Source organism: Quercus lobata, chromosome 1 (genome assembly GCF_001633185.2).
Source record: "Quercus lobata isolate SW786 chromosome 1, ValleyOak3.0 Primary Assembly, whole genome shotgun sequence".
NCBI lineage: Eukaryota > Viridiplantae > Streptophyta > Magnoliopsida > Fagales > Fagaceae > Quercus > Quercus lobata.
In genome coordinates this window covers 17,558,150-17,569,477 of record NC_044904.1, presented here as the reverse complement: position 1 = coordinate 17,569,477, position 11,328 = coordinate 17,558,150, and the positions used below count along the sequence as shown (strand labels likewise).

The 11,328-nt window shown below is 37.6% G+C and overlaps 1 non-coding gene across 1 annotated transcript; it reads left to right on the top strand.

Moving 5' to 3' along the window:
• Nucleotides 1-262: 262 nt before the first annotated feature.
• TRNAR-ACG lies at nt 263-335 on the top strand. Its single transcript has one exon. It is a non-coding gene; the product is annotated as a tRNA-Arg (tRNA).
• The last annotated feature ends 10,993 nt before the right edge of the window (nt 336-11,328 follow it).

The following is an 11,328-nucleotide window of genomic DNA, read 5'->3' as shown; positions in this document are numbered from 1 at the left end:
TGTGGAATGAGCATTTTAAATCGTAAATACCATCAAAATATTCTAACAAACTTTTGAATTCATATTTTGGTCCCCTTTAATGTAAATGGGCAAGTATCAATATTCTTGGGCCAATTAAAATATTCCAACAGGCCCAAGTTCAAACAACTCGGTGCACTCTAGGCTCAAAAAACTTATATGAGTTGACAAACAGGAACCATATAAATTAATGAGATTGGTGTGCGCGGTTTTGTAAATTGAAAATAGAGCAGTCCGTCAGCTTGACTCCATGGCCCAATGGATAAGGCGCTGGTCTACGGAACCAGAGATTCTGGGTTCGATCCCCAGTGGAGTCGTTTCTTGCATTTTATAAATAATTTTTTAACCTCATTTCAGTGTTTCAGCTTGGACCCTACAACAAGCCTTACCTCCACAAAAAAAAAAGAATTTAGTGGCTCAAATTTTGTTATACAATGACAATCACCACCCCTTGTCACCAATGCTATAGAATTCGTTTTCCAATTCCAATCATGGCAATTGATGATGAGGATTGAATCTGAATATTCTGGTTAAGGCAAATATTATGGGTTTTTTTTTTGGGTGTGTGTGTACTTCTCCCTATTAGCTAACCACTATCATCTTTTTGAGCTACACAAAAATTCCTAATTTCCCATTATCATCTCAGTGGTCACCTATCTGTTATATTTCAATTTCTCATCGATTTAACGGTCTCCTGCTGAAGAGGCAGAAATATAGATGCATTATTCGACCAAGCAATGTACATATATAATTATATATGCATTATGCCAGAAGCAATAATATTCTGGATTAAGAAAACTTGGAGAAGTAAAAAACCTGGAAAACAGCATCATTGGAGTGTCTGAACATTTTGGCTTCTATGGGCTAAACAATTATTAATAATTCAATACAATACCACTGCCTTAAAAAAGTGTTATATTTTGGAACTTTGGGTGTTTAATTTGATGCTCACCACATGATTTCCTGCATACCTTTAATGTGTCAATCATTGCTGGATCAACACAACCCGAGGGGCTTGTTTAAAGAAGTTTTCATTTAAATATAAGTTTGAACAAGTGTCTATTTGAAGTATTGACATGTGTGTATTTTTGTAGAAGTTGCTGCAATTTAAGAAAAACAAATTGAGTTATGCTTTATTATAATAATGTGTTTGGTATAATACTTTGGCTTTTTTGCTTATTTGTTTCTTTGAAATCCAAAATTAAAAGACTGAGACTTCAATATTTGGATATTGTTGTGTTGTCTAACTCCATCTAAAGGATTGTTTTGGTGCTTTTTTCGGTCCTTAGCACAATAACTCTATAATTGAATATCATTATCAATGATAAATTTTCTCAATTATAAAAAAAAAATTAATTAAAAAATTAAATATTAGTTTAATGAACATATAGTAGAGTTTCTTATTTTGAGTTTGGCTTTAATCGTTGAGCTATCTAGGAGCAAAAAAATGGTTAAGGAAGGACACCATGCTGAGTTTAATGATGGCTTAAGCAAGGGTGGACATTCGCAGGAAGGCCAGAACTCTTGGGGGACTCCTAAGAAAACCTTCAAAGATAAATTGGTGGGTGAGATTCCAGGAGCTTATGCCAAGGCATTTGACTTCTCGGACCTCATGGATATGGAGGCGGATTCAGATGAGGAGGTGGAAGAGCTCCGTGAGGGGCTAGCGGCTGCGCAACTCATGAGGGAAACCAAACTTCGTATCAGAAAACCGTGGTCTAATGCGTTGATCATTAAACTATATGGCAGAGTGGTAGGATTCAATTTTCTCCAGAGTAGACTCAACCTACTTTGGAAACCGACTGGGACATTGGATTGTGTTAATCTTGATAAAGAATTCTATTCAGTTAGATTCTCATTGAAAGAAGACATGGATGCAGTTCTGAAAAATGGGCCATGGTTCATTAGGGGTCACTTTTTATCCATTAGGCCATGGGAGCCATTCTTCAAGCCAGCTTATGCTAGTGTCTCGTCTATCACGGTCTAGGTTAATTGCATGAGTTGCCTATGGAGTTGTATGAGATGGAAGTGCTTAAACAAATAGGTGAATCTATAGAAAGAGTACTTCGGATTGACTCCCATACTGCCATGGAAGCCAGAGGGACGTATGCAAGACTTTGCATACAATTAGATATTAACAAGCCGCTTATCAACATTGTCCTCATAGGAAGGTTTGAACAACCTGTGGTCTACGAAGGGCTCCATAAGCTTTGTTTCTCATGTGAAAGGATAGGGCATAGGAAGCATGCCCACTCACCATTGAAAGACTAGAGACGCCGGTAGAGGGTGGTCCGATGAGAAGTGGAGCGGATAATAGTACGTACCAAGGAGCAAACCAGTGTGGAGTGCATGACTCATCCTGTACTTTAACAGGTAGTGGCATAACGAAGGACAGAGGTGCTGGCACGGAGGATGACAGGTACGGACCTTGGATGTTGGTGACACGTAGAAAGCCTGGGCAGAAGAGGACAAATACTTCCGTTATCTCTAGGGACCATTCAAGCCACGAGTTGGGCCAAACTATACATGGGCTCAGGCAGGAGTCAAATGGTGAAATAAGAGGTTAGATTGATATGAATAGGAGTGCTGAGGTCATTGGGCCATTGAGTGTGGGCCAAGAACCAAACTTTGGTGTTAAAAAGGTGGATGAGCAGCTAGATATCTAATCCAACCCTTCAGTTAAGGGCAAAAAAGACATTGCGAGGAGTAGGGCAACTATGTGGATGTCTAAGTCAGATATAAGGGGAACGGGAAAACACATTCCACACACTACTCCTATTTGGACTTCTCAGGGTAAAAATGGCGACGATGAGTGCTCCATTGATTGCTTCCAATTCACAGCAAATGGCTGAATCAAGATGGGCCATCAATCTTGACTGCAAGGTTGTGGAGATTTCGGAGGTGGTTATTGTAGAGATCAAAGCAAAGCCAATGCATGTGATGGGATGGTTCGACAGGAAGCTGGCAATAGCATGGAGAAACATTTTTCGATTGACGGAGGACAGTGCAAGGTTGGGCTTTCTGCCACTCACGGATCCAACTTGGGGAAAGATGCCGAATTCGTGGTGGTAATTCCTGGTTGACGGCTTGTCTGCGGAGGAGGAACGAAGAAATGTGTGGAGGGGGTGCTTCCCCAAATGTCGCAGGTTCCAGTGTTGTGCAAAGAAAACACAATGGAGACACTCTCGGAGAGAAGGATGTTAAAAGCTCAACCCATGTCCACCTCCATAATGGGGAATTGACATTGCATGAAGATTATCCAAGTGTTCAAGCGAACTCTAGAATTCAGCATCTGTTGACTCTATGCCCAGGGAAAGGAAAGACAAAAGAGATGATGGCATTGATGGGGTGGAATTTGAGGAGGGAAGTAGAGATTTTCCTCCTCCGGATGAATGTCCTACTCCTTTTCATCAATTAACCATGAAAATTATAGTGTGGAATTGTAGGGGGGCTCTGAAGCCCAACTTTCAAAGTCATGTTAGGGAGCTGACTAGGAATCATAATCCTGCTGTTTTGGTAGTCATGGAAACACGGATTAGGGGAGACAGAGCAAAGGAAATTACTGACTGTCTCCCATTTGATGGTGCTATCCATATGGATACGATTGGATATGCGGGTGGCATTTGGCTATTATAGGATTCAGATAGAATGGAGGTTGTGTCGCTCACAAGCACGAAGCAAGAAATATATGTCGAAGTCAAGGTATTACCTTCTAACCTTTCTTGGACTTTTACTGCTGTGTATGCTAGTCCTAGAATTGTTGAGAGGCAGGTGTTGTGGGAAAATCTTTTAAAAGTTGCTAACCTCCATAATAAGCCTTGGATAATTACGGGTGACTTCAATGAGCCCCTTGCAGAAGATGATAAATTTGGGGGTAGGTCGGTTAGCATAAACAAATCACTGATGTTCAAGGAATGCCTTGATAAGTGCAACATGGTGGATATGGGTTTTAGTGGGCCAAGATATACGTGGACGAATAGAAAGGAGATCAATAGTCTTATCCAAGAAAGAATTGATAGATTCTTTATGAATCTAAGCTGGTGTCTGCTTTACCCGGATGCTAAAGTGTTGCATTTAACTAGGTGTCACTCGGACCATTGCCCCATGCTGATGGAAACCAACCCCAGAAGGCAGTTGCATCTCACTAGGCCCTTCAAGTTCCAATCCTTTTGGTTGTCTAATCCCTTCTTTCCTAATGTGGTGAATCAGGCATGGCAGGAACCAAGGAAGCTTATGGAAGCAATTGAATTCTTTTCCAGGCAGGCCAGCTTATTGAATAAAAATCAGTTTGGAAATATTTTCCAAAAAAAGAAAAGAGTATTGGCTCGACTTGATGGGGTACAAAAAGCTTTGGCCAATCAATCGTCATCCTCGCTAGTAGCTCTGGAGAATCATCTAATTAAGGAGCTGGATGTTGTGTTAGAACAAGAGAAAGATCTTTGGGCCCTTAAATCCAAAATTAATTGGATGATTTTGGGGGATAGGAACACATCCTTTTATCACGTTTCAGCTCTTGCTAGAAGGAAACCAAATTTTATCATTGCAATTAAGAATGATGAGAGGGAATGATTGACTAAGGAAAGGGAGGTTGCAAATCACATCATAGAAGGATTTATTAAAATTTACACTACATCTCAGGAGGCAGCAACCTGAGACTTCAGTTATAATTTGTAGTGGCAACCCAAGCTCTCGAATGAAGAGAAGAATGGTATTAGCCACATGGTGATGAAGGAGGAAATTGGAGTTGCTCTCTGGTCCTTAAAAGCCTTTAAAGCCCCCGATCTTGACGGGCTGCACGTTGGATTCTTCTAAAGATGTTGGCTTGTTGTGGGAAGGTTGGTTAGTGAGGAGGTGCTTGCTATTTTTAGAGAGAAAAAAATTCCAGAGTACCCAAATAGAACCAACGTTGTGCTCATTCCAAAGACCCAAGGGCTTGAATCCATTGTTAGTTAGCACCTCATAAGTTTGTGCAACTCAGTGTATAAGGTAGTCTCCAAGATTTTGGTTGGAAGAATTAGACCCTTGTTAGATTAGCTTATTTCCCCATGCCAAGCGGCTTTTGTGCCAGGATGGATCGGAGTTGATAATGCGATTGTCGTGCAAGAGATTATTCACACCATGGGGAGAGCTAAGGGAAAAGGTGGCTATATGGCTCTTAAAATTGACTTAGAAAAGGCATACGACAAACTTGAATGGAGCTTTATAAAGGGTATGTTGATTAGATATAATTTTCCCGACAACCTCATTGAGATCATAATAAGTTGCATATCATCTGTTTCGACATTGCTTCTTTTTAATGGAGGGAGTCTCGAACCTTTCAGGCCTTCTAGAGGTATAAGGCAGAGAGATCCACTGTCCCCGTACATTTTTATCCTATGTATGGAATTCTTAGGTCAGCTCATTCAAGAAAAGTGCGAGACTAAAGTGTGGTGCCCGGTCAAGGCTTCTAGGAGTGGTCCTTCCTTCTCCCATCTTTTTTTGTCGATGATCTAGTGCTCTTAGCTAAGGCCAATGCGGAGAATTGTAGTGCCATCAGAGAGGTTCTCGACACTTTTTGTAGGTGCTCCGGGCAAACAGTGAGTGATACTAAGTCCAGGGTATGTTTTTCACCAAATATTAATCAAGATGATAAGAAGGCTTTCAGTGATATCCTCAGCTTCCATCAGACGGAGAGTTTGGGGAAATACTTAGGCTTTCATATTAAGCATCAAGGAAACAATAACTAGGACTTTGGATTTGTGTTGGAAAGAGTGAAGAGTAAGCTTACGGTTTGGAAGGCTAGCCTTCTATCCATGGTCGGGAGTGCAGTTCTGATTCAAGCTTCATCTTCAGCGATACCGACATATATTATGCAAAGTAACTTGCTGCCTGGTAAGGTGTTGGATGGTATTGATAGGGTTAACATAAATTTCTTGTGGGGATCAACTGAAAATAAGGGGAAAATGCATTGAGTGGGTTGGAGGAAGGTTACAAGACCTAAAGATGAAGGAGGATTGGGGCTTCAAACAGCAAAAGGAAGGAATACAACGCTTCTAGCAAAGCTGAATTGGTGATTCCATACTGAAGACAAGGTCCTGTGGGCTAAGGTTCTTAGAATGAAGTATTGCAACCCTCAAAGGCTAAACTCAAGAAATGCAAGTAAGCTTCCTAGTTCTAGAATTTGGAAGGGAATATTACGAGGTGAAGAAAACTTTAAGAAAGGAATTAGATGGCTTCCGGGCTTTGAAAGCAATCTGGAATTTTGGAATGATAATTGGACTAATTTCAGCCCTTTAAGGAATATCATTCAAGGTCCTTTGTCTAGAGAGGCCTCCAATTTAAAGATTAAGGATGTGGTGGGTTATACTGGCAAATGGGATTAGTCTTCAATTCAAATAACCTTTCCGGATAAGGTTTTTAGAGACATTAAGGCCATTCTAATCCCTTTCACTACTAGATTAGAGGACAGGTTGGCCTAGAAGTACTTGGCTAAGGGGGCATTTTGATCTTAAAAGTGCGTACATGCTTGCCATGGATTCCATGAGGGATGCTCCTTTAAAAGGAAAGTGGATTTGGAAGTTGTAAACACTGTCTAGAATTCAAGTTTTTGTTTGGAAGTGTATGCACCATAGTCTCACGGTCAATTAGTGCTTATTGGCCAGAGGGTTGCAAGTTGAGGCTTGCTGTCCTCGGTGCAATTGTGAAGTAGAATCCATCCTACACATGCTGCACGATTGTCCCTTTAGCAAAACTGTGTGGCATCAACTTGGAAGGCGGGTAGACAACTCCAATTTCTTCACCTTGAGTCTTCAGGAATGGCTAAACGCTAATGCCACATCTAATCTTCACCACATATCAGGTCCTTTGCCTTGGAATCATGTTTTTCTATTTGGTATTTGGTTGCTTTGGAAAGATAGGAACTCATGCATTTTCAAAAATAAAAATCCAAATCCCAACTTGGGCAAAGAAATTGTGGATCGTGCCTCGGAGTATTTTTTTCTATGCAAAGAATTCTCTGGTCATGACCAAAAGGACGATCCCGAAGAGCATCAAATGGGAGAAACCGAGGGCTGGTTGGCTCACCTTGAATATTGGTGTCTTGACAACAAGCAACTCTGGTTCAGTGGGTAGAGGTGGTCTAATCAGAGATGAAAAAGGTGATTGGGTAACAGGGTTTGTAAGGAGGATTGGGAATACAACAAGTTTCATGGCACAATTATAGGCTCTTTGAGATGGACTGCAGTTGTGCTTACAAATTCATGCTCATTCTGTCATTATTGACTTAGATGCTAAAGCCATTGTGGATGCCTTTAACTCACAAACTTATTCTAATACTATTGTATCCTCTATTATGGATGATTGCAGGCACATGGTTACCCGGATTCCTCAGAAGAGTTTTAGACATATTTACAGGGAGGCAAACAAGTGTGTAGACTACTTGGCTAGATTAGGCACTTTGCTTGAGAGTGATTTTATTGTGTTTTCTAGTCTGCCTGTGGACTTTTCTAGTATTTTGGAAGCTGATGCCAATAGATTGTATGTTAATAGGCTTTGCCCTGAACCCTTATTTGCTATTTAGTTTTTAATGAATTTCCCTTTCCACCCAAAAAAAAAAAAAAGAAAAAAAAAGAGAAAAAAAGAAAGAAAGAAAGAATCTAGTGGCTCAAATTTTGTTTTACAATAGACCACCACTTGTCACCAATGCTATAGAATTCGTTTTCCAATTCCAATCATGGTAATTAATGATGAGGATTGAATCTGAATATTCTGGATAAGATAAATATTATGATTTTTTTTTTTTTTGGGGTACATCTCCCTATTAGCTAACCGCTATCATCTTTTTGAGCTACACAAAAATTCCTAATTTCCCATTATCACCTCAGTGGTCACCTATCTATTATTTCCAATTTCTCATTGATTTAAAAGTCTCCTGGTGAAGAGGTAGAAATATAGATGCATTATTCCATCAAACATGTACATATATATATATATATATATATAGGCGAAAATAGCCAAATACCACGTTTTGGCAAAATTTGTGGCAAGCTAACATTGTTTCGAAAATATTTAGCAATCTACCACTTTTTTAGTACTCGAGTTCCACAAAATTGAGTTCTAAATAGTACTTGAGTTCAGTGAACTCGAGTTCCTAGTGAGTCGCTAGTATGACACTACTGACCTAGAATTTGTGTAATTAAAAAAATAATGTAATACTCGATATTACTGAAATCAAGTACTTCTTTATAGTACTCGAGCTTCTTACAGTCGAGAACTTCTTTTTTTCTTTCTTTTTTTCTTTTTTTCCCATTTTTCTACTTTTCATATAGTCGAGTTCTTTTCTATCTCTCTGTCTCACGTAGTGGCACTTTTTTTTCTTTTCTTTGTCTCTTCCATAGGAACTCACTTTTGCAAGTCAAAGAAACTTATCAAGTCAAAGAAAATGGCAAACATTTATAGCCAAAGAAAAGAAGCATGAATTTGGTTTGCATGTCAAGTGTTGTTCGTGATCATCTTCTTTGACAATTCATAAAGAACATTTAATGCAAGCTCTTGCATTTCTTCACGGATGAAACTTCTTGAATATCATGCATCTTCTTGACATGGGTATGCAAGCCATTTAATGGTTTGTTGGCTAATGTTAAGCTACTAAGTTTGATTATTCAAGCCATTCAAAAAAAAAAAAAAAAACTCAACTGCACTAAGCTCGAGTACTATAAAGAAATATTTGATTTCACTAATATTGAGTATCACATTTTTTTTTTTAATTACATAAATTCCAGGTCAATAATGCCACGCTGGCGACTCATTAGGAACTTGAGTTCACTGAACTCGAGTACTATTTAGAACTCAATTTTGTAGAACTCGAGTACTAAAAAAGTGATAGATTACTAAATATTTTCAAAACAATGCTACTTTGTCACAAATTTTATAAAAACATGATATTTGACTATTTTTACTCTATATACATATACACACATTATTCCGAGTCTTTTGGGTTAATATTGTAAAATTCAAAGTTAATTTGCATTATACGAACTGTTCAAAGATAATTGGGAAAATGAGGAGAGAGACTGAATTTCGGCAATGGCATTGCCGAAATTCGGCCAAAAAGCAGGAGAGAGAATAAAAAACAGGAGAGAGAATAAGGAAAAGGAAAAAGCAGGAGAGAGAATGGGGAGAGAGAAAATGTTGAATTTCGGCAATGAGATTGACGAAATTCCACTGCCCAGTTTTCCTGCCCGAATGCTGTGTGTCCGAGTGTGCCCAGGTGTAGAGTGCTCTTTAAAAAAAAAAAAAAGGCAATCGCGGCAATGTCATTGCCGAAATAGGGGAATAAATTTTTTTTTTTTTAGCAATTGTGATAATGGCATTGCCAAAAATGGAAAAAAAAATGGTTTCGAAATCTCTAGAAGAGTAAAAAACAGGTTTCATGTCCACAATATTTTCACAATAAATCACATATAATTAGTTATTATTAGTTAAAAAAAATTGTGACAACTAATTGTGGCAATGTCATTGCCGAAATAGGGAAAAAAATTTGTGGCAATACCATTGCCGAAATAGGGAGAAAAATAAAAGTGATAAACTACTTGAGGCAATTGCATTGCCAAAATAGGGAGAAAAAAAATTGGAAATACCATTGCCGAAATAGGGGAATAAAATTTTTTTTAGCAATTGTGACAATGGGATTGCCGAAAATGTGAGAAAAAAAAGAGAAAAGGATTATGGCAATGGGATTTCCGAAATAGGAAAACAAATTTCGACAATTCCATTGACGAAAATGTGGGAAAAAAAAAAAGATTTGTGGGAATCAAAATTTTTCCCCTATTTCGGCAAAATGTGAAAAAAAAAAAAAAAAAAAAAAAAGAGAAAAAATTACGGCAACGGGATTGTCGAAATAGGGGGAAAACAATTTCCACCTATTTCGGCAATACCATTGCCGTAATTGTTAAAAAAAAAAAAAAAAAAAAAGAAATGGATTACGGCAATGGTATTGCCGTAATCCATTTCCCTTCTTTTTTTTTTTTTTTTTTTTTCTTTATTATTATTTTATTATTATTATTTTATTTTATTTTTTAACAATTACGGCAATACCATTGCCGTAATTGTAAAAAAAAAAAAAAAAAATTAAGAGAAATGGATTACGCAATGGTATTGCCGTAATCCATTTCTCTTCTTCTTTTTTTTTTTTCTTTTTTTTATTATTATTATTATTTATATTTTATTTTTTAACAATTACGGCAATACCATTGCCGTAATTGTTAAAAAAAAAAAAAAAAAAAAAGAGAAATGGATTACGGCAATGGTATTGCCGTAATCCATTTTCTTCTTTTTTTATTTTTATTTTTTTTTTTTTTTTATACGGCAATCCCGTTGCCGTAATTCTTTTTTTCCTTTTTTTTTTTTTTTTTTTTTTTCACATTTTGCCGAAATAGGGGAAAAATTTTGATTCCCACAAATTTTTTTTTTTCCCACATTTTCGTCAATGGAATTGCCGAAATTTGTTTTCCTATTTCGGAAATCCCATTGCCATAATCCTTCTCTCTTTTTTTTTTCTCACATTTTCGGTAATCCCATTGTCACAATTGCTAAAATTTTTTTTATTCTCATATTTCGGCAATGATATTTCCAATTTTTTTTCTCCCTATTTCGGCAATGCAATTGCCTCAAGTAGTTTATCACTTTTATTTTTCTCCCTATTTCGGCAATGGTATTGCCACAAATTTTTTTTCCCTATTTCGGCAATGGCATTGCCACAATTAGTTGTCACAATTTTTTTTAACTAATAATAACTAATTATATGTGATTTATTGTGAAAATATTGTGGACATGAAACCTGTTTTTTACTCTTCTAGAGATTTCGAAACCATTTTTTTTTCCATTTTTGGCAATGCCATTATCACAATTGCTAAAAAAAAAAAAATTTATTCCCCTATTTCGGCAATGACATTGCCGCGATTGCCTTTTTTTTTTTTTTAAGAGCACTCTACACTCGGGCACACTCGGACACACAGCATTCGGGCAGGAAAACTGGGCAGTGGAATTTCGTCAATCCCATTGCCGAAATTCAACATTTTCTCTCTCCCCATTCTCTCTCCTGCTTTTTCCTTTTCCTTATTCTCTCTCTTGCTTTTTATTCTCTCTCCTGCTTTTTGGCTGAATTTCGGCAATGCCATTGCCGAAATTCAGTCTCTCTCCTCATTTTCCCAATTATCTTTGAACAGTTCGTATAACGCAAATTAACTTTGAATTTTACAATATTAACCCAAAAGACTCCATTATTCCAGAAGCAATAATATTCTGGATCAAGAAAACTTTTTTTTTCGAGAA